Raw genomic sequence first — 19,573 nt, 5'->3', positions numbered from 1 at the left:
TACACCATAATCCGACACGGTTCACAGAGAGGAAACATGTGCAAGCATGCACATAGTTGCCGTTTGTAAAGCGTGTGCGATGTCAGACAATATCACAAACGGTGCGGGCAAACTAAATGTTTGTGATAGTTGCCTTATCGTACACAATTCGCAACCATGAACTATTTCGGATGTGGTAGGCATTGTAAATGTTGCACCACAGAATAGGGTGTGCGATAGTTGTCAAGTACGGCGATGTTACGACGGTCCGACGTTTTGTAATCCTGTCCTACACTCGTACAAAGATTAGCTAATCTTCTTAATTAGTTATCGCACACGGTTTGGGAAAGCGAATGTGTGTGATTGTCTGCTTATCATAGACGTTCTATAATTGTGAACCATTTGTGATGGACCGCGCATCGTAAACGTAGCACCATAGAATGCCGACTGCGATGGCAATGCGAGCACAAACGAGTTACAATGATGCAGCGTCTGGGTGGATCCCTATCCCCAACGGTTTCTGGGTCGTGTGGGAAGGACCCCCCTATCGCAGTCACTCACTTGGCGATGGTTCCAAATGCCGTCGTGGAAAGGGGTTAAAAACCGTTTGTATAGCACCTCGCTGTACCAGTGTACAGTGACTACTGTCGCTTGTGCTTATCTGCACCCCCACATGCACACCACCTTGATCTTCAAGGAGGGCATCGGGAAGAATGAAGAAGATGACCAGACCGCACTAGAGACTGATCGCTCTCTGACTATAGCGCCAGAAAAGCTCCTGTCTGCTAGGACTACGTCGGTATTTCCCCAAAGAGGAAGGGATGATGCAGCACAACGACGGTAGGTATTTCCGTCAGTGATGAAACCAAGGTTATCGAACCAGTAGGAGAACCAAGCAACACAACGTAAACAACACCTGCACACAAAGAACAAATCCTCGCAACCCGACGTGTTAAAGGGGTTGTCAATCCCTTCCGGGGTACGGTGCCTCAAGATAGGCAAAACTGACGTGAGGAAATTGTAGTAGATTGATAGATCGAACGCCAAACAAAATGAATAAGAATAAATTGCAGCAAGGTATTTTGTATTTTTTTGGTTTAATAGATCTGAATAAAAATGCAAAGGAAAAGTAGACTGCAAGCAAATATATGAGAAACAAGACCCGGGGCCGTAGGTTTCACTAGTGGCTTCTCTCGAGAAAAATAGCAAACGGTAGGTAAACAAATTACTGTTGGGCAATTGATAGAAATTCAAATAATTATGACGATAACCACGCAATGATCATTACATAGGCATCACGTCCAATATTAGTAGACCGACGCCTGCCTGCATCTACTACTATTACTCCACACATCGACCGCTATCCAGCATGCATCTAGTGTATTAAGTAAATGGAAAAATGGAGTAATGCAATAAGAACGATGACATGCTGTAGACAAGATCCGTTTATCTATTGCGTAGATATAGATCCCATCTTTTTATCCTTAGTAGCAACGATACATACATGTCGGTTCCCTTTCTGTCACTGGGATCAAGCACCGTAAGATCGAACCCACTACCGGGCACCTCTTCCCATTGCAAGATAAATAGATAAAGTTGGCCAAACAAAACCCAAATATCGGAGAAGAAATACGAGGCTATAAGAGATCATGCATATAAGAGATCAAACAAACTCAAATAACTTTCATGGATATAAAAAGATATAACTGATCATAAACTCGAAGTTCATCAGATCCCAACAAACACACCGCAAAAGAGTTAAATCATATGGATCTCCAAGAGACCATTGTATTGAGAATTCAGCGAGAGAGAGAGAAAGCCATCTAGCTACTAATTACGGACCCAAAGGTCTACAAAGAACTACTCACGCCTCATCGGAGAGGCACCAATGGAGGTGGTGAACCCCATCCGAGATGGTATCTAGATTGGATCTGGTGGTTCTGTACTCTACGGCGGTTGGATGAATATTTCGTCGACTCCCCTAGGGTTCTGGGATTTTTGGGGTATTTATAGAGCAAAGAGGCGGTTCGGGGGGTACCCGAGGTGGGCACAACCCACCAGGGCACGCCCTGGTGGGTTATCCCCTCCTCAGGACTCCCCCCAGGTGCAACCAGGGCCCGTTGTGTTCCTTCTGGCCCATAAAAAATCATCATGGAGTTTTGTGGCATTTGGACTCCGTCTGGTATTGATTTTCTGCGATGTAAAAAACATAGAAAAAATAGCAACTGGCACTTGGCACTATGTCAATAGGTTAGTACCAAAAAATGATATAAAATGACTATAAAATATCCAAGATTGATAATAAAACAGCATGGAACAATAAAAAATTATAGATACGTTGGAGACGTATCAGCATCCCCAAGCTTAATTCCTGCTCGTCCTTGAGTAGGTAAGTGATAAAAACAATTTTTTTGATGTGGAGTGCTATTTATCAAGTCATATCATATTCCTTTCTTTATAGCATGGACATTTGGACTTTTATGTGATTCAAAGCAATAGTCTAGTTTTGACATAATAATTTAGATACTCAAGCATATCAACAAGCAACCATGTCTTTCAAAATATCAACACTAAAATAAGTTATCCCTAGCCCATCATGCTCAAACATTGATCCATTCATGAAACACTCTCGAATATTAGGTACACCCAATACTTAAGTATGATCATATTGCCTCCTAGTTGCTGCTTTTTATGAGAGAAGATGGAGAATCAAATTCAAAATAAAAAATGCATAAAGTAAAAGAAATGCCCTTCCCAGAGGGAAGTAGGGATTTGTAGAGGTGCCAGAGCTCAAAGCAAAAAAATAGAGATAAAAATATTTTGGGAGGTGTATCCATCCCACCAACGAAAACGACTTAGAGCTACGAACACTTTCCATGCCAGATATGCCATAGGCGGTTCCCAAACAGAAAATAAAGTTTATTCTTTTTTCCACCATACTTTCACTTTCCATGGCTAACTGTATCCACGGGTGCCCTCCATACCAACACTTTCCAAGGAATTTATTATTTGACAACATAAAGTAAATTTATTTTTGCATTTCGGGACTAGGCATCCCTAAAACCTTTGCTTTACTCTCGTGCAATGACAAGTGAATAAACACTCATCGTGAGAATAACACATCTAGCATGGAAAATATTAGCCACCCATTACCGTTCCGCGAGCGAAACAAACACACAAAAGAGAAGTTTATTTTGAAAATTAGAGATGGCACATGCAAATTTGCTTAGAACGGCAAAATAATACCGCACATAGGTTGATATAGTGGACTCATGTGGCAAAACTGGTTTAAAGGATTTTGGATGCACATGTAGAGGTCATACTTAGTGCAAAATGAAGGCTAGCAAAAGATTGAGAAGCGACCAACCAAGAAATGAATAATCTCATAAGCAAGCATTAAGCATAACTAACACCGAATAATGCACCACAAGTAGGATATAATTTTCATTGCATGATTATTGACTTTCGTGCATGCATAGGGAATCACAAACCTTAACACCAATATTCTTACTAGAGCACAATTACTCATCAACATAACTCACATATCGCATCATCATATCTCAAAACTATTACTAAGAATCAAGTTTATTTTGTCCAATGATCTTCATGACAATTTTTTACTTTATCCTTCTTGGATATCTATCACTTTGGGACTAATTTTCATGTATTGCTTTTCATAAGCTCAAACAAATATAAGTGAAGATCATGAGCATAATTTTTTTCTTTCTCTCGAAATAATTTAAGTGAAGCAAGAGAGAATTTCTTCAAAACTTTTACTAACTCTCAAACAAATCTAAGTGAAGCAAGAGAGCATTTCTTCAAAAATACTAAGCACACTATGCTAAAAAAGATATAAGTGAAGCACTAGAGCAAGTCCTAGCTCATAAAAGATTTAAGTGAAGCATAGAGAGCAATTCTAACAAATCATGATATAATTTTGGCTCTCTCGAATAGGTGTGTCCAGCAAGGATTGATGACTTAAAACGCAAAATAAAACAAGCAAATACACATATCATACAAGACGCTCCAAGAAAAACACATATCATGTGACGAATAAAAATATAGGCTCGAGTAAAATACCGATGGTCGTTAGAAGAAGGAGGGGATGCCACTCGGGGGCATCCCCAAGCTTAGTTGGTTGCTCATTCTTGGATAATAGCTTGGGATGCCGGGGCATCCCCAAGCTTAGGCTCTTCTATCCTTCTTTCATCCATCGTAAGATAACCCAAAACTTGAAAACTTCAATCACACAAAACTCAACAAAACCTTTGTGAGATCCGTTAGTAAAAGAAAGCAAACCACTACTATAAGTGCTGTATCAAACCAATTCACATTTTGTTTTTGTATTATATCTACTGCATTCCAACTTTTCTATGGCAAAAACTCATCAAAGAAAACCATAGAGCCATCAAAATAAGCACACAACACAAAGAAAACAGAATCTGTCAAAACAGAACAATCTGTAGTAATATGACTTTTGCGAATACTTCTGGAACTCCAAAAATTATACCAAATTAGGAAGACCAGGGTAATTTGTATATTAGTCTTCTGCAAAAAGAATCAGGGCAAAATCTATTTTCTGTGGTTTATGAAAATTATTTTCGTGAGCACAAAGTTTCTGTCATTTTCAGCAAGATCAAACAACTATCACCCAAGAAGATCCTAAAGGCTTTACTTGGCACAAACACTAATTAAAACATAAAAAACACAATCATAACAGTAGCATAATTGTGCAAACACACAAGAACAGAAAGAAAAAAGCAAAAATAAATTTTATTCATTGGGTTGCCTCCCAACAAGCGCTATAGTTTTACGCGCTTAGCTAGGCATAAGATTTTATCGATGCTGACATAAAAAAAATTGAAACATAAAGAGAGCATCATAAAACATGTGAAAAACACATTTAAGTTTAACATACTTCCTATGCATAGGAATTTTATAAGCAAACAAATTATCAAGACAAACAATTTCTAGCATACGCAAGTAGGAAGAAGCAAGCATTAATAATTTCAACACAAATAGAGGTAATTTAGCAACATGAAAATTTCTACAACCATATTTCCCTCTCTCATAATAATTATATGTAGGATCATAATCAAATTCAACAATATAGCTATCACATAACGTATTCTCTATATGATCCACATGCATACAAAGTTGACACTCTTCCAATATAGTGGGATTATAATCAACTACAGTCATGACCTCTCCAAACCCACTTTCATCAACAATTTCATAAGATTGAACACTCTCCAAATATGTGGGATTATTTTTAGCCAAAGTTGAAACTCTTCCAAACCCACTTTTAATAATATCGCAAACATATTCATCATGAGGTTTAAATAAATTTTCAAGATCATAAGAATTATTATCACCCCAATCATGATCATTGCAATAAGTAGCGGACATAACAAAACAAGCATCCCCAAGCTTGGGGTTTTGCATATCACTAAAACAATTGACATTAATAGGATTTGTAATAATATCATTGCAACCATGCTTTTCATTCAAGGAGCTATCAAGTGTGGGTGCAATAGAAATAATTTCATGTTTAACATAAGGGACTATAGCAAGTTCATCTCCATAAGCATCATTAACATTGGCATCATGGCCACAAGAATAGCAAACATCATGTTCATCAAGTGGGGCTAATTCAATCAAATCAATGGAATCATAATTATCCATAGCTTCATGCATAGCATTATTTTCTTCCAAAGCAGCAGTCATTCTCTCAATAAATTCTTTAACATAGGTGTTATGAGCATAGTATTCATAGCAATATTTAAGTATGTCAAAAAAAATCAGATTTGTAGAGAGTAATATCATACTTTTCAATCAAAGAAGCAACTTCATAAGCACCCTTAAAAGCAACAAATTCTTCAATTTGTTCGATATCATAGTAACTATAAACCTCCTTGGCATAAGAATATAAGATTTCATTGTCATTAAACTCACAAAGATAGGGGAGCTGTTTTTAGGGTTCTTAGAGCAACAAGTAAAATCACAAATTTCACAAAGATTCCAAGCATAGCATAACAAACAATTTATTTGATTCCATAAGAGCTTCCCTTTTTCAGACAAACGATGACGCACAAAATGGGCATGCTCATCTAATATTATTTTCCCTCACTAAACTAGTTGGGGTTTCAGCACGAGCACATATGGATCGAAGATGATCCAAGTAGAAAACTTTGAGTGGATCCATAACAATCGATTTTTAGCAAGCAAAGATGCAAGCAAAATAGGAGGCACATGCAAACACAAGCAAACATAAGATCGAACGAGAAAGAGGGGCGAACAAAGCGACAAATTTTTGTGAAGTGGGGGAGAGGAAAATGAGAGGCAAATGGCAAATAATGTAAATTGCAAGGAGATGAGATTTGTGATTAGGAACCTGGTATATGTTGAAGATCCTCCCCGGCAACGGCACCAGAAATTCCTTTTGATTGCTCTCTGACTATAGCGCCAGAAAAGCTCCTATCTGCTAGGACTACGTCGGTATTTCCCCAAAGAGGAAGGGATGATGCAGCACAACGACGGTAGGTATTTCCCTCAGTGATGAAACCAAGGTTATCGAACCATTCGGAGAACCAAGTGTTGAGGAACGTAGTAATTTCAAAAATTTTCCTACGCACACGCAAGATCATGGTGATGCATAGCAACGAGATGGGAGAGTGCAGTCCACGTACCCTCGTAGACCGTAAGCGAAAGCGTTATGGCAACGCGGTTGATGTAGTCGTACGTCTTCATGATTCGACCGATCCTAGTACCGAAAGTACGACACCTCCGCAATCTGCACACGTTCAGCTCGGTGACGTCCCACAAACTCTCGATCCAGCTGAGTGTCGAGGGAGAGCTTCGTCAGCACGACGGCGTGATGACGGTGATGATGAAGCTACCAGCGCAGGGCTTCGCCTAAGCACTGCAACAATATGACCGAGGTGGATTATGGTGGAGGGGGGCACCGCACACGGCTAAGAGATCAATGATCAACTTGTGCATCTATGGGGTCCCCCCTCCCCCGTATATAAAGGAGTGGAGGAGGGGGAGGGCCGGCCCTCTCTATGGCACGCCCTAGGGGAGTCCTACTCCCACTGGGAGTAGGATTCCCCCCTTCCAAGTAGGAGTAGGAGAGGAAGGAAGGAGGAGAGAGGGAGGAAGGAAAGGGGGGCCGGCCCCCCTCCCAATTCGGATTGGGCTTGGGGGGGGGGCCCTCCTAGGCCGCCTCCTCCTCTCTCCCACTAAGGCCCAATAAGGCCCATACACTCCCCGGGGGGTTCCGGTAACCTCCCGGTACTCCGGTAAATGCCCAAACTCATCCGGAACCATTCCGATGTCCAAAAATAGTCATCCAATATATCGATCTTTATGTCTCGACCATTTCGAGACTCCTCGTCATGTACGTGATCATATCCGAGACTCCGAACTACCTTCGGTACATCAAAACACATAAACTCATAATACCGATCGTCACCGAACGTTAAGCGTGCGGATCCTACGGGTTCGAGAACTATGTAGACATGACCAAGACTCATCTCCGGTCAATAACCAATAGCGGAACCTGGATGCTCATATTGGTTCCTACATATTCTACGAAGATCTTTATCCCGTCAAACCGCATAACAACGTACGTTGTTCCCTTTGTCATCGGTATGTTACTTGCCCGAGATTCGATCGTCGCTATCTCAATACCTAGTTCAATCTCGTTACCAGCAAGTCTCTTTACTCGTTTCGTAATGCATCATCCCGCAACTAACTCATTAGTCACATTGCTTGCAAGGCTTATAGTGATGTGCTTTACCGAGAGGGCCCAGAGAAACCTCTCCGACAATCGGAGTGACAAATCCTAATCTCGATCTATGCCAAATCAACAATTACCATCGGAGACACCTGTAGAGCACCTTTATAATCACCCAGTTACGTTGTGACATTTGGTAGCACACAAAATGTTCCTCCAGTATTGGGGAGTTGTATAATCTCATAGTCATAGGAACGTGTATAAGTCATGAAGAAAGCAATAGCAACATACTAAGCGATCAAGTGCTAAGCTAACGGAATGGGTCAAGTCAATCACATCATAAACTAACGGAATGGGAATTCAAGTATCCCGTAGGATATCTTTCCAACAGACACAAGATACGATATGGGATCTATCATATGTTTGTTTCCGGCTTATTCTGCAAGCCAAATCCTTTGTTTTTGTTTTGGTTTGTGGTATTCGAGTTGCTTCGGTGTCAAGTGTTGATTCCATACCTTTCCTAAGCGGTGTTCTCATATTTCTATGGGAGTGCTAATCCTTCTTGATCATCGAGATTGTCATGTCAATTCTTTTCCAACCGGCGTGCTTCTCTTCAAGTGGATCCGATCATTTTTCCACATCCGCAAGGTCAATTCTATGTTTCCTCAACGGTGCTTGTTTCATCCGTCCCAAGTCGTCTTTGTTTTCCCGCCCCCCACTTTTTTCTTCAAGGACTCATATTTCTTAATCAAGTATCCTTTTATTGATGGGAAGTCTCTCCATTCTTTCCGTCAATGTTCTTATCCGGGTATTCTTAGGAAGATACTAACGGAGCTTCAAGTTTATCAATTCTTCGTCATATTTTCTTCTCCGGTGGATTCAATTCAAGCTTTGTCGATCATATCTTTCCTTGTTTCAAATGTTTTCTCATGCCGGTGCACCTCTTAATCATCCACTTCTCGCTATTCAATTGTTCCGGAGTGCTGAAGATATCTCAGAAGGCTCGTCTTTTCATTCAAGATCCATTCAAGCTATCTCGAGGTTGTTATCTCATTCAAGCTATTTAATTCAACCGGCGCAATCTCTCTTTTAAATTGTTCAACGGTGTATCTTTTGAGTGGGCCCTAACCCACAGGTCTTTTCCCAGGATCTTACCTGACTCTTCTAAGTTTACCGAAGTTACTCTCAAATTCTTCCCCAAGTTTGTCGTAAGAATGAATTGTCACCAGTCAAATGTCTTTCTCCAAGATCTTTCAAATTCTTTCATCGTTGGTTCAACCTTTCTATTCTTCATTCTAGAGTGCCTCAACAATTCATGGTGTTTCTCATCGTCTTTCTCGGATTTTGAAGACCGAAGAAGAGTTCCTCTTAAATCCTTACCCGTTCTTCCAAAGATTCATGGTTCTAGCTTCATGCCATCCTCTCATAATTGTTTTCAATTGTGAGAATTCTTTTCACCCATCCGGAGCAATTCAGGAGTCTTTTCATTTTGATTCTCCGGAGCCCATCATCTCATTATTATTCATTCTCAGCTTTCAGATCTCATTCTCCAAATCTTACCGGTGCATCGTTCAAATATGCTCTAGTCAGTTCATGATTTCTTCGTTCTCATGTATCTAAATTCTCTAAAGTATCTTTGTTTTTTTATAATTCTTCCCGGTGATTCTTTATCTTTTCTTTGTTCATTTTCCATTCTTACGGTGGTTCGTTCAAGATTTCTCTTCCGTTGTTATCATATCAATTCATTCGTTCTTTCCAAATCCTACTGGCAGATCGTTGAAGACTTTTCTCAAGTTTACACTATATCTCTCTTAATCCTTTCTACGAGAATAAGTAGTATGCCAAATCCGTTGCTTGTCATCAATTTAAATTGATGAAGGATACGCATAACGTAATTCTTATTATTGTTTCATCCAAGTGACTAATTCCTTCTTTCGGAGTTCGTTCATGATATGAATTTCTTAGTTCTATGTTGTTCATCTTTCTTTCCGAAGTTCCAAGTTTTCTGTATTATCTCGTCGAGAAGCTCCATCTAAATCATCGCAAGGCTACACCTTGTGTTTTCAACTTCTCTTTCTTTTATCATCCTTTTATTACCGGAGTTCTTCATGGAGGCTCTACATGGTGGTTCGTCAAGGATTCTTTTCATTCTTCAATTGTTCTTCAAGATTTCTCTCGGGGTTATGATCCGCCAAGCTATACTCAAAATTAACATGGTGCTCAACACATGTTTTGTTTTGAGGAGTTCAAGTATTCTTCATCTTGCATTACAAAGTGCAATTCTTTCTACAATATCTTTTGAGGTGGTGCTATGCCATTCTTGACAATTTACCTTTGTGTGTCATGGTTCACACATAGTCAAGAATGAGATATTGTAAACCCATCATTTTTATCTCTTCGTCCTGGAGATCTTTTCTACCTGTCAATCTCTTCGTTGGAGTTATCTTGTGTCATATTTCACCTAAAGCCTTCGCTAAGGAATGTTGCTATTGTGGTGCTTATCAATGATCCAAGTTATCTCTCTATCATCTTGGTGGAAGAAGTTTTTTTCTTCTCATTGGTGTTATGAATCAATTTTTTTTTCCGTAGTGGCAGAATTTCGCCTCAATTTTGAGAAAGTGCTTCCATAAGCCCACTACAAGCTTATCCTTTCGTTGTTGATAATCCAACAACTCCATTCTAGCATTTCCTGTAAGCATGCTCTTTCTAGATCTTGTTTTCCTCCGTTCATTCCATTCCATTCTTTCATTTCTTCCGGAGGCATTGCGATGTTGCTCTCTTCGACCCATCATCTTGTTTTGTCAAGATCATGTTCTTTTCTTTTCCTTCCTTATCCGTTCAACCGGAGTGTTGTGTTCTCATTCAAGTTCTCTCATCTTATCAAGTTTTCCTTCTCTTTTCTACTGGAGTGCTGCCCAAATTCTCTTGTATACCTTGCTTCTCCTGTCAACTGGAGTGACTTTAAATCTTTCTTCCCCCTTGCTTTTGTTGACCGTTCCGAGACCAACCTTGTTCTTCGTTTTCCCTCTTGCTTAAACCGGAGTCTCTCTGTATAGTGCTCAAACCTCTCGCGGTCGTCTGAAAGCTTTCCCGAACCCGACCCGGGCAGTCGTCACCGTTGGATCCGGATCATCCCCAAACATCTATAAAACATCTCCGTTTTCTTATTTGGACTGCCTAGCCTATTTATTCTCGACCGCCCGATTACGATCGGACGGATCGAATGCCCTCTAACCTAATCCCACTTGCTATATATAGCCAACAACCCTAGAACTAGGTATCCCCTCCCATCCATCCCCCCAATCCCGAGCTGCGCCGCCACCCCACTGCTCTCCCCTCGAAATCCGCGCTTGCCCGATCCCCTACCTTCCTCGGATCCACTCCACCAACCACCGCAGCCATCTCCCACTCGATCTGGACCGCTAGATCTCCGATCCGACGGCCCAGGAGGCTCCCAACGCCCCAGCCTCGCCTCCCGCATCCTCCCGCAGAGGCACTCACCTCGACCCCGAGTGGATCGAGCCAGCCGTCCCCGCCGGTGATGAGCAGCAGCGCCAACAGGACCTCCCCGTGCGCTACTAGATCTAGGCCAGCCACGCTCGCGCCTCTCCTTCCTTTCCCTTTCTTACCCATCTCTCCCTCCCGTGTTTCATGCTCTCTCTCTGTCTCGTTGAAACAGAGAACTCCCGCAGGTTCCCGTCGCCAATAGCCGCCATGGATGCCTCCCGAGCTCTAGTTCGCCATGCGGCCGCCAGGAACTGGTGTCCCGCGACCGGATCCGTCAAGCTCCGCCCCTCGCCAGGCCTCGCTCGCTCGCCGCCACCGTGCCAAGTCCGCCTTCGTCTTTGCTTCGCCCGCTCAAACCTGCTACTGCATGCTTTGCTTGATCGAGCAGCGCCAACGAGTTCCTCGTCGCCGGGAACCGCCTCCCCGACCCTCGGATTGCCCGGATCCGCCGCGCCCGCTGGTCCCTTGCCCCTGCATCGCGCTTCTGCCTCACCCCGCGTCGCCAGAAGCAAGCTCCGCCACGCCGACCTCTACTTCCCCTGCATCGAGCAGTCCCTGTTTCAGGGAGGGCGTGGTCGCCCGATGCCTGTTGGCCGCGCCTAGGCCAGCAACCGCCAAGGCCCAGCCGCAAGCCCCGCGGCCCAGCTGCCTCCTCCACCGACCTGGGATAGGCCCGCTGGGTGAGCCTCCAGCGCCCACGCTCCTATCGGGCCAGCCAGTTTCGGCCCGTGATGTTTTTTCCCCTGCCAGGACGAATTTTCTAGTTATTCCCGCGAGTGTAGTTTTACAGAAAACCCCCTCATGTTCATGCATTAATAAAGCCACAAACGTGCATCCAAATTAAACAAACTATATATGGAAAATGCTTAGAATTTCATCTAGTTTCATAATATCCAAGTCTCATCCATGTTTAAAATGCTTAAACTTGCTGTTTGTTTAATTTTGCATAAATGCCATGTTAAAATGATTTATTTCATAACTAAATAACCGTAGCTCCGAATTTAATGAAATTTATATGTAAATGGGGTGAAAAAATGCATAGATTAACATGGTAGCATTACTTTGCATGTGTAACAACTCTAAAATATGGTTTAGGGCAGAACAGTACCAAATCGAAAATATGGACATGGGAATTTTCCGGAATTGTTGTTTGTTGTTCCGGCCTCATTTAACTTGCCTAGATAGTTAGTTTACTTATGCTTCACCCCTTGCCATGTTTAATAACATTTAATATTGTTGGGTATATAAACAGGAGAGAACTAAATAAATAAATGTGGTGTTTCGTCAATATGCAACTCGTTGCATATTGAGCCGCATATTGAGCTCCACTTAATTTGTAGTATTGTTTGTTGCACTTTGCCATGCCATGCTCATTAAATCGGACATGCATCATACTTGGTTGTGCATCATGCCATATTTATGTGATGGTTGTTTACTATGTTGCTTGCTTCTTTCTGAGTTGCTTCCCTCGTTAGCTTCGGTTTCGTTCCGGAGTTGTGAGGATTCGTTCGACTACGTCCGTTTGTTTTCTTCATGGACTCGTTCTTCTTCCTTGCGGGATCTCAGGCAAGATGACCATACCCTCGAAATCACTTCTATCTTTGCTTGCTAGTTGTTCGTTCTATCGCTATGTCACGCTACCTACCACTTGTTTATCATGCCTCCCACATTGCCATGTCAAGCCTCTAACCCACCTTCCTAGCAAACCGTTGTTTGGCTAAGTTACCGCTTTTTCTCAGCCCCTCTTATAGCGTTGATAGTTGCAGGTGAAGATGAAGTTTGTTACATGTTGGAACATGGATATGTTGGGATATCACAATATCTCTTATTTTATTAATGCATCTATATACTTGGTAAAGGGTGGAAGGTTCGGCCTTATGCCTGGTGTTTTGTTCCACTCTTGCCGCCCTAGTTTCCGTCATACCGGTGTTATGTTCCTTGATTTTGCGTTCCTTACGCGGTTGGGTGTTATGGGAACCCCTTGACAGTGCGCTTTGAATAAAACTCCTCCAGCAAGGCCCAACCTTGGTTTTACTTTTGCCTAACAACCTATTACCCTTCCCTTTGGTCGGCCAACCCAAGGGTCATCTTTATTTTAACCCCCCCGGGCCAGTGCTTCTCTAAGTGTTGGTCTGAACCGGGCACCCTGCAGGGCCACCTCGGGGCAACTTGAGGCCTGGTTTTACTCGTAGCTTGACCTATCCGGTGTGTCCTGAGAACGAGATACGTGCGACTCCTATCGGGATTGTCGACACATCGGGCGGCTTTGCTGGTCTTGTTTTACCATTGTCGGAATGTCTTGTAACTGGGATTCCGAGACTGATCGGGTCTTCCCGGGAGAAGGAATATCCTTCGTTGACCGTGAGAGCTTGTGATGGGCTAAGTTGGGACACCCCTGCAGGGTATAAACTTTCGAGAGCCGTGCCCGCGGTTATGTGGCAGATGGGAATTTGTTAATATTTGGTTGTAGTAAACTTGAAGTAAACTCTTCTAAAATACACCAACCACGTGCGTACCCGTGATTGTCTCTTTTCGGGGTTGTTCGAGAGGAGAACACGGTTTTTGGGTTATGTTTGACGTAAGTAGGAGTTCAGGATCACTTCTTGATCATTACTAGTTGACTACCGCTTGTTAAGCTTCTCTTCTCGCTCTTGTTTCGTAAGTTAGCCACCATACCTTGCTTAGCCGCTGCTGCAACCTCACCACTTTACCCCTTCCTTACCCATAAGCTTAAATAGTCTTGATCTCGCGGGTGTGAGATTTTTGAGTCCTCGTGACTCACAAATTCTACCAAAACAGTTGCAGGTGCCGATGATACCAGTGCAGGTGATGCTACCGAACTCAAGGGGGAGTTCAACGAGGAACTTGGTCGTTACTATGTTTCATTTCCTGATGATCAGTAGTGAAGCCCAGTTGGGACGATCGGGGATCTAGCAGTTGGGTTATCTTCTTTTCATTTGGTTGTCCGTAGTCGGACTATGTGTGTATTTTGGATGATGTATGAATTTATTAATGTATTGTGTGAAGTGGCGATTGTAAGCCAACTCTCTTTATCCCATTCTTGTTCATTACATGGGATTGTGTGAAGATGACCTTCTTGCGACAAAACCTACAATGCGGTTATGCCTCTAAGTCGTGCCTCGACACGTGAGAGATATAGCCGCATCGTGGGCGTTACAAGTTGGTAATCAGAGCAATCCCCGACTTAGGAGCCCCCTGCTTGATCGAATCGCTGATGTTGTTGAGTCTAGAACTGTAGCGACCAGACCTCAAATGGCCTGTGCTGCTGTGCACCAGTGTCATCCCTGGATCAGTAATGCTGACACGCACAGTACAAATGGAGGATTTATAACAGAGTAGCAATCACACACTTATTACATCGAATGTCTCCGAAGAGATTAAGTATGATAAACATGGCTTAAGGCCATCTAATAACGATAACAGCGGAAGACTTGGAAGATAAGTGAGTCCATCAACTCCAGCGGCATCACTGAGTATAAGACCACGACCTAAGGCACCTTACTCGTCGTCTGAAAAGTCTGCAACATGAAACGTTGCAGCCCGAAAACGGGTCAGCACATGGAATATGCTGGCAATGTAACACATAAAGAACAATGAACAATGATAATGCTATTCTATATGCATATATGGCTGGTGGAAAGCTCTATGGTTACATTTTTGCGAAAAGCCAATTTTATCCTACTACAAAGGAATAAATTTTATTTAACTATCATGGTGGTTGAAACATTGAGAAGGTACCCCCAACTCAATCCCAATTAAGTGTCATCATTAACCCAACAAAATTAATTAATAGTATCACGGTGATGAGATTCAAATGATAATCCAGGTACTAGATACTCAAGTTGTCCATAACCGGGGACACGGCTAATCATGATCAGTTTGTACACTCTGCACAGGTTTGTGCACTTTTCCCCACAAGACTCGATCGCCTCCGCTTGATTCTCGCACTGCATGATGTTTGAGAAACGGATGACCGAGACACAGTCTTTCAGAAACAATCACTCTTTACTCCGGGTGGACCGGTACACCTACTTTCCCCTACATCTGCTAGTCCACCTCTTCAAGAGATCCTGTAACCTACTCAGCTATGCTAGAGCCCATAATAGCTTGCGGCTGCACACGGAAGTTTCTAGCATGAATAATCTTATGATCCCTTTGAGCCTGGGTGGCGGACCTTATACATACAGACAACACTGGGTTCTCCAGGTGTCTCAATCCACCCAGATGTGAGTTTAAGTTGCCACCTTAAGTTGAACCATTATTAAACACTCACATCTGTCATGAATATCTCTCAAACCCAATCCACGTCTACGAGCATAGCATGGCAATAATAAAAGCAACGTAGAAGTAACTCCCGAGGGTTTGATAAATAAAACAGGTAATAGGTACTACCTCAGCTACTTCCCAATACCCACAGTTTATTTAGATCCTAACCATGCAATGTGTTTGAGGAAATAGATCTAATGCAATAAAACTGGGTATGAACGGGGTATGATCAAAGTGTTACTTGCCTTGCTGATGTTCCGCAAAAGCTAACGAGTCGAAGTAACAAGCGGCACACTCCGGGTACTCTATCGCAAACAAACAAGCATACAATCAGTACTCATCCAATGCACAGGTTAAACTCGAATGAAAGATCCAACCAGAAAGTTCAACTTAAGAACTCCGGTTTGCAAAAAGAATCAACTCGAAAGAAGCAACGAAAGTCAAACGACGGAAGAAAGAAACTTCGTTTGCTAATCTGGATCTAGGTCAAATTTTACTGTAGCAAAAACTTGTTTGAGTAGATTAAACGGAAAGAGAATTTCGAGACGAAACTCTAGGCGCTTGAATCACCTGATTCCGATAAACGAGCGAAAAGTTCAACAGATTCGAAAATTCGATCAGAAATCGAATCTGAGAAAATAACGAGAAAATCCGACGAAAAAGCAAAACGGATGAACGGTTAAATAACGGGCGTTCGGTAACAGAGAAAAACCGATGAACGCGTTCGTTAAAACGAACAGTTCAGTGAACGCTCGTGAAATAAGAAAACCGAGAAAAAACCGATCTAGGGTTTTTTTTAAAACAAAAGGTTTTTTTCAGAAAACCGGTCAACACGAGATGGCCGGCGGCAGTACCTCGACGGGGCTTCTCCGGCGAGGGGCTCCGACGGGGCTCGGGCTCGGCGCGAGGGCGGCGGGGTGCGGTCTCGGGGGGGGGGGGGGGCGGCTCCGGCGGCAAGGGGGGCTCCGGCTCGGGGCTCCCGGCGGCGGGGCTAGATGCGGCGCGGCGGCGGCGGTTTCTCCGGCGATGGTGGCGGCGAAAACGGAGGGGGGGTATATATAGAGAGGGGGGGCGAGGGCGGCTTGGGGGAGGGGCAAAGCCCGAGGCGGCGGCGGCGTCGTGCTCCCGTCGGACTCCAGCGGCGTGGGGAAGAAGGAGAGGTCGCGGCGGCGTGGGCCGTCGGCTGGGCTCGGCCCAGCCGGCGCGGGCGCGTGTTTTTTTTAAATAAGTTCCGCGAAGAAAATTGCATAGAAAAATAAATAAAAATCAGAAAAATATGAAATAAATTTTCCCCGTCTAGCTAGAAAATCTAGGATAGGGTGAACATTTTGAAAATCAAAAATAAACATTTTGAAAACATGTATATTTTTAAATGCAAAAAAAATTGCAAAAAAATCCAAATAAATTCCAAATAATGATTTTTAACATTTTTCCTCCAGTATTTCAATTGTTTTGAAGAAGTCATATTTTCTCCTCTCGTTCATTTAGAATGAAATATTTTTCCAGAGAGAAAAATAATTAAAACCACAATCCTCGTTTGAAAAATCAAATAAGAAGATTTGAGAAAATCCCCAACTCTCTCCGAGGGTCCTTGAGTTGCTTAGGATTTATCGAGGATTTGTCAAAATGCAATAAAACATGATATGCAATGATGATCTATGTATAACATTCCAAATTGAAAATTTGGGATGTTACAAACCTACCCCCCTTAAGATGAATCTCGCCCTCGAGATTCGGGTTGGCTAGAAAACAGGTGGGAGTGGTTTTTCCGTAGATCTTCCTCTCGCTCCCAGGTGGCCTCATCTTCTGTGTGGTGACTCCACTGAACTTTGCAAAACTTGATAACCTTGCTGCGGGTAACTCGGCTGGCATACTCGAGAATCTTAACTGGCTTCTCCTCATAGGTCAAATCACTTTCCAACTGAATCGCTTCCAGTGGCACAGTATCTCTCAGCGGTATCTCAGCCATCTCTGCGTGGCACTTCTTCAACTGCGAAACATGAAATACATCATGTACTTCAGACAATCCTTCGGGCAATTCCAGCTTGTAGGCAACTTCTCCCATACGTTCCAACACTCTGTATGGTCCGATAAAACGAGGCGCTAACTTTCCCTTAACTCCAAAGCGCTTCACTCCTCGAAGTGGTGATACTCGAAGATACACTCTGTCTCCGATTTCGTGAACTGTCTCCTTGCGTTTAGAATCAGCATAACTCTTCTGCCTGGACTGGGCTACCTTGAGCCTATCGCGAATCAACTTCACTTTCTGTTCAGACTCCTTAATCAAATCTGGTCCAAACAACTGACGGTCTCCAACTTCGTCCCATAACAACGGTGTTCTACACCTCCTTCCGTACAAAGCTTCGAAAGGGGCCATCTTCAAACTGGTTTGATAACTGTTGTTATAAGAAAACTCCGCATATGGCAAATTGTCGTCCCAACTAGATCCATAATCTAGCGCACATGCTCTCAACATGTCCTCCAAAATCTGGTTGACTCTCTCGGTCTGTCCATCTGTCTGCGGGTGAAATGCTGTACTAAATTCCAGCCTGGTTCCCAATGTTTCATGCAACTGCTTCCAAAACTTCGAGGTAAATTGGGTTCCTCTGTCTGATACAATGGTCCTCGGAACTCCATGCAAACATACTATCCTGGTCATGTATATCTTAGCCAACTTAGCACTGGTGTAAGTGGTCTTTACTGGAATGAAATGAGCCACTTTCGTCAAACGGTCGACTACAACCCATATCGAGTCATAGCCTGAACGGGTCCTGGGTAATCCTGTGATAAAATCCATGCCTATTTTATCCCACTTCCATTCGGGTATCGGCAATGGCTGTAACAATCCTGCTGGCTTCTGATGCTCTGCCTTCACTCTCTGACATACATCACAAACTGCTACAAACTCCGCAATATCCTTCTTCATTCCGGTCCACCAGAAAGTATTCTTCAAATCCAAATACATCTTGGTATTCCCTGGGTGAATCGAGTACGGTGAATCATGGGCTTCTTGCAAAATCAACTTCCTGATCTCCGGATCATTTGGCACATATACGCGGTCCTCGAACCATAAGGTATCGTGCTCATCCTCACGAAATCCCTTGGCTTTTCCTTTGCTCATCTTCTCCTTTATCTCTTCAATCTCCTTGTCTGTCTTCTGAGCTTCTCTGATCTTTTCCATCAAGGTAGACTGAATCTCCAATGTCGCTAAATAGCCTCTTGGGACTATCTCCAAACATAGCTCACGTATGTCCTCGGCTAACTCCTGAGGTAACTCTCCTGTCTTGATGTTGTTGACATGACTCTTGCGGCTCAACGCGTCTGCTACTACGTTAGCCTTTCCGGGGTGATAATGCAATCTCATATCATAGTCTTTGATGAGCTCCAACCATCTCCTCTGTCTGAGGTTTAACTCCTTCTGCGTGAAAATGTACTTCAAACTCTTGTGATCCGTGTACACCTCACAATGGTTTCCGATGAGAAAATGTCTCCATGTCTTCAATGCATGCACCACGGCTGCTAATTCCAAATCATGCGTAGCATAATTCTTCTCATGGGGTTTAAGTTGTCGTGAAGCATACGAAACAACTCTTCCTTCCTGCATAAGCACTGCTCCAAGTCCTCGACGAGAAGCGTCGCAATAAACTTCATAGTCCTTGCGTTGATCTGGCAGAATCAACACTGGTGATGTAACCAATCGTTTCTTCAACTCTTGGAAACTAGCTTCACATTCCTCAGTCCAATTGAATTTGGTGTCCTTCTTCAATAGCTCAGTCATGGGCTTAGCAATCCTTGAGAAATTCTCGATAAATCTCCGGTAGTATCCTGCAAGTCCAAGAAAACTCCGGATTTCTCCAACTGTCGTGGGTGATTCCCAACTTGTCACTGTGTCAACCTTGGCAGGGTCTACTGCTATTCCTTCTCCAGAAATAACATGTCCAAGGAATCCAACTTCCTTCAACCAAAACTCACATTTGCTGAACTTGGCATATAACTGATGTTCTCTGAGCTTCTCAAGTACCAATCGCAAATGCTCCTCATGCTCTTCTTCATCCTTGGAAA

The sequence above is a fragment of the Triticum aestivum genome, chromosome 5D (assembly GCF_018294505.1).
Source record: "Triticum aestivum cultivar Chinese Spring chromosome 5D, IWGSC CS RefSeq v2.1, whole genome shotgun sequence".
NCBI classification, from domain to species: domain Eukaryota; kingdom Viridiplantae; phylum Streptophyta; class Magnoliopsida; order Poales; family Poaceae; genus Triticum; species Triticum aestivum.
The sequence above is the reverse complement of the archived record's forward strand: the minus strand, read 5'-3'. Positions refer to the sequence as shown.